Raw genomic sequence first — 11,940 nt, forward strand, 5'->3', positions numbered from 1 at the left:
AGGGACGAGCCTAACTTGGCGAGCGCCTCTCAGATCGTGCTCCATTGTAGTTAGACGGTTATGACGCCATCTCCCCGGCAACTGCTCGCAAATACAATGCAAGAGAGAGGCAACGGCGGCAACGGCGGCGGCAACGCGTCTCCGTAATACAGTATGAAGCAGAGAGGAAGTGAGCACTGCCACAGCGCTCACCTCTGTCCTTTTCAAAATCACTCTCTGTGAGGTATTGGATGCTGTTCTTTATGTCAAATGGACTTATCTTGATGTTGACTGCTGGAAGAAGGGAGCAAAAGATTTCCCCCCCTCCGAGCCCCCGTCCCCCACATCCCCACATCCCCCCCACCCCACCCTACATCCCCCATTCCCCTTCAAAGTCAGTTGAGTTGGTGCTGTTTGGGGACTGCCAGGCCGGCGTACTGTTTTTATGCATGGCTAGCACAAAATCACCTCTTGGCCCATTATATCCCAATATCAAGCTGTGTAACTGCAGGGTCTCTCTTTTTTCATAAGGGTAAAAGTGATATTGATAACAGGGAACTCTATTTGGAAAGCTGGCTCCCATCAAATGGAGGGGCTGGGCTGTGCCCTCTGTGTCGCGCTGATCATTTATTTGCTCTTTTGACCGTTTTGAAAAGTGATTTGTGCGGTTGGCGGACTGCAGCGGGATAAACACAGTCGAGCTAAGCCCTGACGAGTGCTTATGAAAGGAAAGTGTTTGGGAATGATTTCCCATCTGGATTCAGCCCGGATAAGCAGTTTTAAATTGCAGCTGGCCTTATACTGTTGACTGCATTACCTGGTCTGTGTGTGAGGGCCGCAATATTACATCGCTTCTTCATTGTCTGATGCAAAAAAAAGCCAAAGTGCCACTAACCAAACCCTAGGCAGCAATGGTGGTGGGGGGAAAAAAAGTGCACAAAAAAAAGAAGAGTATGAAAACTTTACTTAAATCGTACAAAGTACAACATACAAACTTAGCGAGGGATTAACTGGAGTCACTTCACATCAGGCAGATCCACCAGGGGAGCTAATAGAGACAGGAGCAACATGAAGATCTGGAGCTGTCTCTCTCTTCTCACTCTTACCCATTGGGGGGATTGATATTCGCTGAAAAAAAGAAAGAAGGGGATTCACAAAGGATAAGGCTGAGAGATCCAGGCTTCCCGAAACATTAGTACTGTCATCTTCTGCAGCCATTTTGATATTTTTCCCCATTTCTGTTTCCTTTCAGCTTGGCTAAGGGCTGTTTTCAACTGCTCTCCGCTGATCAGTGGGGTAGAGAAGGGGTTTGCGCAGAGAAACAAGGGAATCTGGCGGGTTTCAACTCATCAAAAACAACATTGGTAAATGACTGCTGAAGAGAGTGTTACATACATTAATGTCCTTTTTGCATGTCGTGTGTCACATGGAACTAAGCATTTATTTATTCAGGGTGGATGATACATGTAGACACTGTAGGTGACAGTTGACAGCCTGCAAACAGGAATATTGCCTTTACTGAAGCTTTAAATACAACTTATGTAAGGCTGAGTATGTAAAGAATGTAATCTTGCCAGTGTACACATTGTCAAAAAAATAGGCTCCACAAATAAACACCTGGTCAGGATGAGGCAGATCCTATGGTTGAAAAGGAGCCATCCAGAACAGAGAGAGCTGGCCTGATCCACAAGAGCAAAGTGATTTTGACTCCCGTATGATTGGAAACTGCAGGGTCTGGCACATCTGGAGATAAGAACTGTGTGCGAGGATGTATTAAAGACGGCCAGGTCGTCAGTAATTACACCGCTCCCGTGCCACGGAGAAAGACATATGATCATTGTCTCTGAGTTTTGGGGAGCTGTTCAATCTCCATTTTGATGCGAGGGCTTCTTTGGCCCCTAAAAGAGAGGTTGCTGCTGCTGACTCAGACCTGGCCCATTGCTTTCCTTTCATTTTTTTGATTGTTTTTCCTTTCCTTGCGATGTTACATTGAAAATGGATTGGTTTGGATCCTCAAGCTCTGCATACTGAGAGAATCTGTGGCCAGATGGCTTGTGATGGCACCTGAGTCTTTTCTCTGTTTGTTTATGGGTCTCAACATACCCACAAAGAAATGGGATCTGTTTTTCTGATACCCCTACAACTGCATTCTCACCAAACAGTGTATAATCCTTCCTCTTCTGAGAGGAAAATATGGAGACTTCATAGAAAAGGGTCACCTCCGAATAATTGCTTCAAGCAAATGAGCTCTTGAAGGTCCATTAGACAAGCCTTTTTCTCATCTAATTGTGTTCAGTAATATCAACGATTGCTCGGAGGCCTTGCTCGAGGAACAGATGGGGCCACACCGTCCCGGCTGTAAATGAGAAATCAAACACCTATCCTGCCTTTGTCATTACCTAGAGAAGGATCTAGATCAGAGGTCAGTTCACGGAACACAACACTGAATGCCCTTGATATTGTCGAGGAGACCATTTTAGTTTGTACATCCTGGTACAATTGCAGAAGAACACCATTCGTACTGTCAAATTGTAAATGTATAAAATTCTAGTCCCTGAGGAGAAATGTTCAATCTGTACTCTACACAGTCTGTTATTGTCAAGGGTTCACGTTTTCGAGAAGGAAATGTCACATGACAATTGATTCTACCCACCTGTCATGTTTCTGAACATGTTCTAGATTAGAACATTGGTTACCTGCACTAGTGAAGATGAACTTATTTCAATGTGTCTCGAGAGATCCCATAATTTAAAAGAGGAACCCCTTTGTAATCAATTCAGCAGGGGAGGCTGGTGGAGGTAGAAATCGACGGGCTCATTGTAATGCATGGAATGGAGTGAGGAATGGTAACAGACACACCAGCCTCCACTGGAATTCAGATATTAGAATCAATCAGAGTGGTGTTAGCCGGCCTGGCGCTGCAGTAAAACATCATTCACATGAGGGAGCGGCACTTTATTACAGCAGGGAGATTCCTGAGGGTTTTCAGCCCCAATCAAAATGTCATTCATTACCCATGCTCCCCGGCGGTGCCCCTCAGGTGTGGTGAGTTATGTCTGAGGGAGGTGCTCCCTGGGGGGTCACTCCCCCCCTTCCCCTCCCCATACCCCCAACCACCCGCCCCCCCCCCCCCCCCCCCAGTAACCAATAGCTGTCCGGTGGCTGATCTAAATATCCTGGGGCCCAAATTGCATCCACGGGGAAGGGCAGCCTCTCTGTCATCTCCCACCTCTTGAACTGATAGCAGATTAATCTCTGCCCCAAATATTTCATCAAATATTGTCTTGACAAGGGGCCAAATGCCATTTGTTCATTGACTAACCAGGGAGCTAGCTTGGTTGGATGGATGTGTCAGTGTACAGTAAGGGAGAGATGTGTAGGGAGGAGGAGGAGGAGGAGGAGGAGGAGGAAGAGGAGGAGGGGAAAGAAATGAATCCTACACTTGATGAGAAAACCAAATAGTGTTTCAAAAAGAATTTGATTGTACATGCACAAGAGAGATAAAGGCTGATGTGCTGTGTGTGTGTGTGTGTGTGTGTGTGTGTGTGTGTGTGTGTGTGTGTGTGTGTGTGTGTGTGTGTGTGTGTGTGTGTGTGTGTGTGTGTGTGTGTGTGTGTGTGTTGTGGGGGGTGGTGGGGGGTTAATGATTTTCAGAATTTCCCAGGGTGTTGTTAGAATGGCAACATAAGGCAGCCCTGGCAAAGTTCTCAGCTTCGATTATGTATCCTCTTTTATTCAATCATCGCATCGCTCTATGGCTGACATTTGGTCAATAGTGCAATCTTCTAGTGATCAGAATACACCAGACAGCCCACTACACAGAATTCCATTAGTTTTGCTTTCAATGGATGTGCTAAAACAAGATATTTAGTGAGAAACACCAATGGAATATACCAGTTTCCCCTTTTTCTTTCTGTTATTTCAAAAAGGAAACACTCGAAACGACATTCCTATTTTGTTTGTATATTTTTAGATCATTTTCAAACGCCAGGATACGGAAATTGTTAACAGTCAATAACTGGCATCTTAAATTAAGCAGATTAAGATAAGCAAGCTTCTTTTTTTCATTTGTCTGTCTATTGATGTGTTTTGCATTGATAGCGTTGAGTGATGTCATCAAACACATAATAATCAAGAGGTCACAAAAGAGTTAACTACAACACATTCTCCACACCTCATCTCATACCTGTCACTAGGCAACAGTACTTAAGAAGATAATTAGTGCCGGTGATGGTGCTGTTAGTTCATTTATTCACTTTAAATCAATTTCATTTCTTAGTTCGCTGCCGACTGTATGAAAACTCAACGAGTGACTGCAAAACGATATCAAAACAAAGGCAGGCTAACTCTGAGAGGTTTACAAGCACAGCCAAAATAACGGATCAGCCTCCCTACAGCACTACACCAGGGGAGGCTGGTGGAGGTAGAAATTAGAGGTCGGAGCTCAAAACACGTGATACCATTTCTCATTCTCAGTTCCATGCATGACAATGAGGCAGTCCTCATTTTCTACCTCCTCTGTACTTCCTCATACGAGGCAGAAGTGTGTACCCCTTCAGAGAGCAGACCCAGAGAACTGTATTTAATACAGAGGGACGACTATGAGAGAGGATGAGCTTTATTAAGATTCCATACCTCCCATTTATATTCCCCCTGACAGCCTTGAGAGTCAAATGAGGCTCACCACCAAACGTATTTCACTTAGAGATGGAAACACAGAGGTGAAAGCATTCTTTCAAACAACACAAACGCGGTGGAAGGACGGAGGTCATGGCTGCGCTCCTGTGCATCGGTCTGTCTATACACTCCCACAAAGTGCTGTTTCAATGCTTCCTTGGTGTTATTGTGGCGCCGTTGTTACCATCTGCCATTGTGTATCGGTGAGCGGTCATAGTTCAGAGCTGCTGACGTCTCAGCGTCTACAGAGGCTCATGGCCTGTTGGTGATTATTTTTTGACATGCTTAATAATTAAGTGCCCTGAGTCCCTCTCCTACGGCTTTGCATTACTCAGACCGTACTGTACCGAAGCTCTGTGGACAAACGACATGTCTCAATGGATTGCCACAATGTGAATATTTAAAGAAAACAGCATGAATAAATCAACGCCCCACAACTGGATGCGGGTATTGGGAGCCAGGGCCGTGACAGACAACTGGTTGAGAGGCCAAGATGTTCTAGTTCTGATACACTGTACAGTGTTTGATTCCACTTCCATCTCGCAGAGATCTTGGCAAAAAAAACACTGTTCACCCCTATGATGATGTTGGGCAAAACAGTGATATTAATTTCTACTTTTTATTTGCTGTTTTTATTGGGAAGATTCAATCTTGGCTTGGGAAAAAAAAAACATAAATATAAAACATGCTGAGTCTGGTCTTTTTTTTGTAATGAAAACATCACAAATATGCTAGTGGCAGATATTGAGTTGCCCAGTTGTTAAAATGTAGTTTTACAAACACCAATGGCTGCGTTTGAGTTTAGGCTTCCCATAATGGCTTCCAAATCTGCTCTATTTTTCACTCTTGCTGTCAGCAGTTCTCCGATGAGCGTCAACTATTTTGTTACTCTTACAATTGGGGTTTAAGCAGCACACCCACACTCCAATGGCTACAAGGTGCAAACTCATCTACTGTACCCAAATCTCATCCCAAACGCTAAGGCCGTGTGAGGTGTTCAGCACTCTGTGGTTTACCTCAGACAGACAAGCTGGCAGGAGAGATTCAAAGAGATTTACCTCAACCTCTTCAGTCATCCCTTACGTCAACAGAGTTGTGCTCAGCAACATAGCGTTGTTCCCCCCACTAATAAGTTCATTACCACTGTCTGAGTGACATCATTGTTCTTCTCTACAGAACCACTCATTTCCGACAGTATCAGTTCTCCCATGCCATTGTAATCGACATTCTAGACAATCTACATTCTAGAACAGCAACGAACAACAGAAAGTGGGCCAGAGTTACGCAACATCCCTCTCAGCCAATCAGCTGGGAAGGAACAGAGAGTACAGAGAGAGGAATTAAGTGACAAGCACTAATGAGCAAAGAGTGTGCCGTGACATGTGTGCCACAAGCTCAGATTCGCCATGGAATCACAATGAGAGAAGCCATCCAGACGGGGAATCTGCAACAAATTATGAATCATCAAATCTATTCATCTGTTTCCCTGGCATAGATTCTAGATCCTACCCGCGCGGACAAAATGTGACGGATATCATGAGCCTTGTCTTGTGGTTTTTGTGGGTGCTGCTAAGCTTGGGCATGATGGGTTCTTGTGTGTTCTCAGTAGGACTGTCTGCTGATTGTCGGTTGTTGTTGTTGTTGTTGTTGTTGTTGTTGTTTGTTAATGTCTCTTTATGTGGACCAAAGGAGGGTTAGCGGTCGTCTCTGTGGGGATCTGAATACAAAATAATACAAATGAGACTCCGACCTCTGACCTCCAACATGCCCTCACTGACCCGACAGAGATCCCTTTCATGAAACAGGAAACTGTGCAACAGTATATTGTTGTACTGTTAACGTTGACACAGACTTAGAGATGCCTTTTGAAGAAACAGGATACTGTGCAACAGTATATTGTAGTATTGTTAACTTTGACACAGAGTCAGAGATCCCTTTTGAAGAAACAGGACACTGTGCTATACTGTAGTATCTATTGTATCTTGACCAAATAATAATAATAACAATAATACATTTTATTTGTAAAGCGCTTTTAATTTAAAAATCTCAAAGCGCATATAACTGAGTGCATAAAATAAAATAAATAATATTTTATATTAAATAATAATAATACATGATTAACAACAATAAAGACTACAGAAAGGCTCGTCTGAAGAGGTGAGTTTTTAGTTGTGAGATGACGACACTACAACATGAGAAACCAGTAATATGCCTTACCCACCATCTACACTGAGGACAATGTAGACGCTCCAGTATCAATGACAATCAGAGTTTATCACACCCAGGGTAAGGAGAGGACAGGCAGGACAGGGGGACCTTATTCCCAGCCGACTGACAGAGGCATGGCATTATCATCCATATTAAACAATAACCCAATGGCACTTATTTTTCTGGGAACAATATCACCGGTCAATCAATAATGTATCCAAGGTTCAATCTGAAATTGATATTCTGCTCGCAGTTAATATCGCCCGGACGCTGCCAGTGTGGTTAGGACCGGCGCCGTGTGTGTCTGTGAAGGAATTACCTGGTTAATAATCAAATGCTACAGTGTGAGTGGCTGCTACACAGCAGATATTTATCTTGTGGGGGAAGATGGCTTAATATTGCAGGAAACATTATTATAAGAGGAGGGTAAGCAAATACTGGCGGAGATAAGAAGGCCGCTATCAAGCAGCTAAACGATTTTAGACCACTGCATGTCAATAATGGGAGGCCTTATGCATTTGTAAAAGTTCTGCTTTATTGCCGATTTACATAGAAATTGCCTTATTTTAGACTAAATAAGGACTTCTTTCATACACTTACTGTATCTCTTTATCCGAGGTCTAGAATGGGATATGCTGGTATTGATTGAGAATGTTTCTATGCTGTTATAAAAACCCCACTGATGGAGCAATTTCCTACCCTTAAGTATGGCCTTTAAATTGTAAAGTATGGCACTGTTGGTCATTTACTGAGCTGGAGGACAAACACCTGGAGGGTTTGGTTTCTACTGTTGATAGATAAACATATATGATGGACTAGTACAGAGCCATGGCCACTATTGAGAGACTTCTCCCATCAACCTATGTACTGGGCTATTTCCACTTCACCAGTCAAAAATACAAGGTGTATAACAACCTCATTTTACCTTCAAATACTACCTTTCTTTGTCTCCTCCCTCCCATGACCACTGTCTGGTAGATGGAAAATGCTGGATACGTTTCTAACACACGATACTCCTCTACCAAGCCTGGTCTTGATAGACAGAAGCACACACGTAGCCAGGGGAAGACTTAATGCTATTGTGAAATATTATAGTGAAATCATTATTACACCAAAAAAAATAGCCTCCTAAAAGCCAGCCCTTTAATAGCTAGTCCTCATATGCCAATGTGCTAAATTGTCTGCATACTCTATTGCAGGAAATATGTGATCCTTGTAAACAATGAGTCCAACGACATGCATGAAATAGAGCTGCCTCCACAGGCCCAAGAAAACGGTTATTGATGGAAACGTGATGGTGGATTCTACTCTCCCACTGCGGCACAGTGTTAGCACACAAAGACCATAAGAATAATTATTATTTCAGGAGAACAAATATTACCCCTTGGGCTCCAATTATTTTCATGCATTGGCTCCTTCAGCGTCTGACTTGGGTCTTTTTTCATTATCAAAAAATGATGTTTTGTTCTTAGCTTCCTTGCGAGGGCTTTCCAAAATGGAGCAGCCATTCTATGCTTGGTGCTGAAAAGAGGTCAGGGAGGCTTGGAGATAATATGACGGTCTGTTGTGATATTAGGTCGGAGGTCATTTTTACAGTCCAAATTGTAGCTATCTTCAATATATATGGCTGTGTGCATGATTTTGGAGCACACCCTTACTGTGCATGTCGGGCGATCTTAGTTGTCCTATCAGTAATCTGAGTTCTGTCATTTCTAGGTTCACCAACCCAATCATTGACTGACCTGGTTTATGTAAAATGACTGAACGCAACACAGGGGACTCAAATGCACTTTCGAGCTGCGCCAAAGCCACCGCGCACATCGTCAAAGAAAATGTAAACTTTTTCCGAGCTAATTGGCAGCAACATAAAAGCAGGATTGAGAAATGACAGAAGACAGAAGATGTACCGCAACCCCCCCCCCTTCACACACACACACACACACACACACACACACACACACACACACACACACATGCACACACACAGCCCTACCACCACACTTCTTATTTGAAATTTGAACTGTTTTCTTTTATAAAAACCAAAAACAAAGCATTTGCTCGTTAATGATGAAAGGGGTTCCATAACTCCCCTGTTGATGGACGATCACTGAGATGTATGACACCTCTCAACGTGTCATAGAGGAGTTATTTGTACTCTTGCTGCGATCCATTCTGTGAGGAGAGACCAGATGTCCCGTCTTAATTAGGCCGGCAGTGATGTTTTTAATGACTTCTACCCCATTACAGGCAGCGGCGGCGGAAGAGTTTTCAGATCTTCCTCCTCCTGTCACTGGGCCTGCTGCTCTTTGTCTCAGACTTGCATGTGAGTTTTGACACACTTAAAATCCTCCAAAGACAGACATAGAGAGGAAGAAAGAGAGATAGATAGAGAGAGAGAGAGAGAGAGAGAGAGGGGAGGGAGAAGGGAGGGGAGGGAGAGAGAGAGAGAGAGTGAGAGGGGAGGGAGAGGGGAGGGAGAGAGTGAGAGGGGAGGGAGAGAGAAAGAGAGAGAGGGGAGGGGAGGGAAGGGGAGGGAGGGGGGCTCAAAGCAGTACCGTAGATGGAGTGAGAGACTGAATGTTGTCGAGGAATGAGAGCAACTTAATGTACCTCTAATGTTCTCTGTGTTGTCTGTTTGTCGTATGCACTTCATTTATGTGAACGTGGGCACATGTTGTGAAATATATTTAATTCATGGTATATAAAGTTGAAGAACTAGGCCAGGGTAACAGTAGTTGGTGCAGGATCTGCTGTGTGTGCTTCTTAAATAATAGTGCAAAGAAAAAAATACGTCCTCAGAGAGATCAGCACTGTTCTCTCTCTAAGGTTTTGAGTCAGACTACACCTTCTTTTTTTCTCTCTCTCTCTCTCTCTATTCACAATTTGCTTCAGTTCTCTTTTTTTGTCTTTGGTTATTCTGAAGTTCTTGTTCTTCAGACTTGCCTTTTCCCCCCCCCCACTGCAACATATTGTCAGGGAATGTTCTTGTCTCTCATTCATCTGAAGTGGATCATGGCTCGACAATTCACACAATTAAGTAAAGGTGTCGGAAGGGGCTGCTTATTTTAGAGTTCCAGATCAAATATGAATACAGTCTTTTTGAAATGATATCCCTTCCTCTGATGTGTCAATGAGGTACATCTGGTAAACGGTGCTGGTGGTTGTTAAGGTGAACAGTCACACCAGAATCCTTTCAGCCTTAGAGGATTCCCTGAATCACCTCAAGGTAAAGATTGAAGTAAGTTTCTGAACAAACGTTATTGCTTGCTGTAATGAGGGTATAAAATGTTATTAATATTTTAGAACAAGCCCTATTTTTCATTTCTGAAACCCACTGTGGGGCTCCTTTTCAAAGGATTTCAGTCAAAACCCAATGGGAGATTCAATTGACTTTAATCTTGCATTCGTTTGAAAATTTGAGCCCATTAGTTAACTTTGCCTTTTCTGTGCAGTTTTCATTGCATTTCAATGAAGCCGCTTTCACGTGGTGTTAAAACACTAATAGTTGCCTCAAATAGTAAATGAAAGAGAGAGAGAGAGAGAGACAGACACACACACACAGAGACAGAGAGAGAGGGGGAGAGAGGGGGAGAGAGAGTAAAAGAGAGGGAGATAGATAGAGAGGGTAAAGGAAAAAAGGGAAAAAAAAAGAGAGAGACAAAGATGGATAGCAGGAAGACCAAAATATTTATATAACACATCTGGCTGTTTTCATTTCAAAATATTCTACAAACTGACCTTGGGGTATAAGAAATCCAATACACGGCTGTAAGGTACAGTAATCAAATATTTATGCACTTGAGTGAATAATTTGCGGATTGAGACACGAGCATTAAGTATTCCGCGCCACCTCCTCCAACGCTCTGACAACATATCAATTGCATCCAGATGCCGAGGCTAATTGGGGGAAGGCATTGTGGTCGCAGGCACGGAGAGGTCAGAGGAATGGCCGTAATCAAATAAAGGAAGGGCCTGAATTATTCTCTTTGATGTTGCGCGCACCTCGAAGGTGGGACTCTCTCTAATTGCCTTGGCTCAGTATGTACTGTATGCTCTCCCCTATGGTCTATGTACTGCAGACTACATTCACTCTCTCCCTTTCACTTGCTACCTCATCTCAACTTTTAGAGATTTACACTCTGTGGAGTTAGTACACTGTATGATGGATGCGAATGCAGACTCCACAATTTGATAGCTCTTCAAATAACCCCCAACCCCCCGTCCCCCCCCCTTAACTTTAAGTTCTTAGCTTCTTGAAATTGCCTTATTTTGCAGATCAACACGCAAGCAAACACATTCATAGACTCCAAGCAGTGTTGTAACTAAACACGATTTCAATAGGTGTTTGTGTCACCCCATACCAGCAATCCCAACCTCATCTACCTTTGACGAGCGCTTTAAGAACAGACTGATCCAACCATTCACCAGAGCCCAGACACCAGTGGAGGCTGGTGGAGGTAGAAATCGGAGGACGGGCTCATTGTAATGCACGGAACGGAATGAGGAATGGTATCAAACACACGTGTTTGATACCATTCCTCATTCCGTTCCGTGCATTACAATGAGCTCGTCCTCCGATTTCTACCTCCGCCAGCCTCCACTGGCAGACACCCACAGGGGTCAGTGGTTAGAACTGAATCCTCTCAGCCACTGCTGCTGCTGCTGCTGCCTTTGAGTAAATAAATTATGTCATTATGCTTTTCATCACTGGATAAACGGCTCCCTTTTTCACCCAGAATCCCCCATTAATGAAAAGTAGGTCAAGAGCACAGCTCCAAAAGCCATGCCAATAACCCCCCCCCCCCCAAACACAAACACACACACACACACACACACACACACACACACACACACACACACACACACACACACACACACACACACACACACACCACCTCCATGCCGAAATAAACCTGCAGAGAAGCAACTCTCTCTCTTGATTGGTCACGGTCCTCAGTCAGCACCGGCTCACGTTAAATGTGTGTACCCACATCAAAGGAAGTGATGAAAACGGTTATTTCACTGAAAAAGGTTATTTCAGAGGCAGTTGGGGTATTGTTAGATGACTTAACATAC

The sequence above is a fragment of the Argentina silus genome (genome assembly GCF_951799395.1).
Source record: "Argentina silus genome assembly, chromosome: 20".
Lineage (NCBI taxonomy): Eukaryota > Metazoa > Chordata > Actinopteri > Argentiniformes > Argentinidae > Argentina > Argentina silus.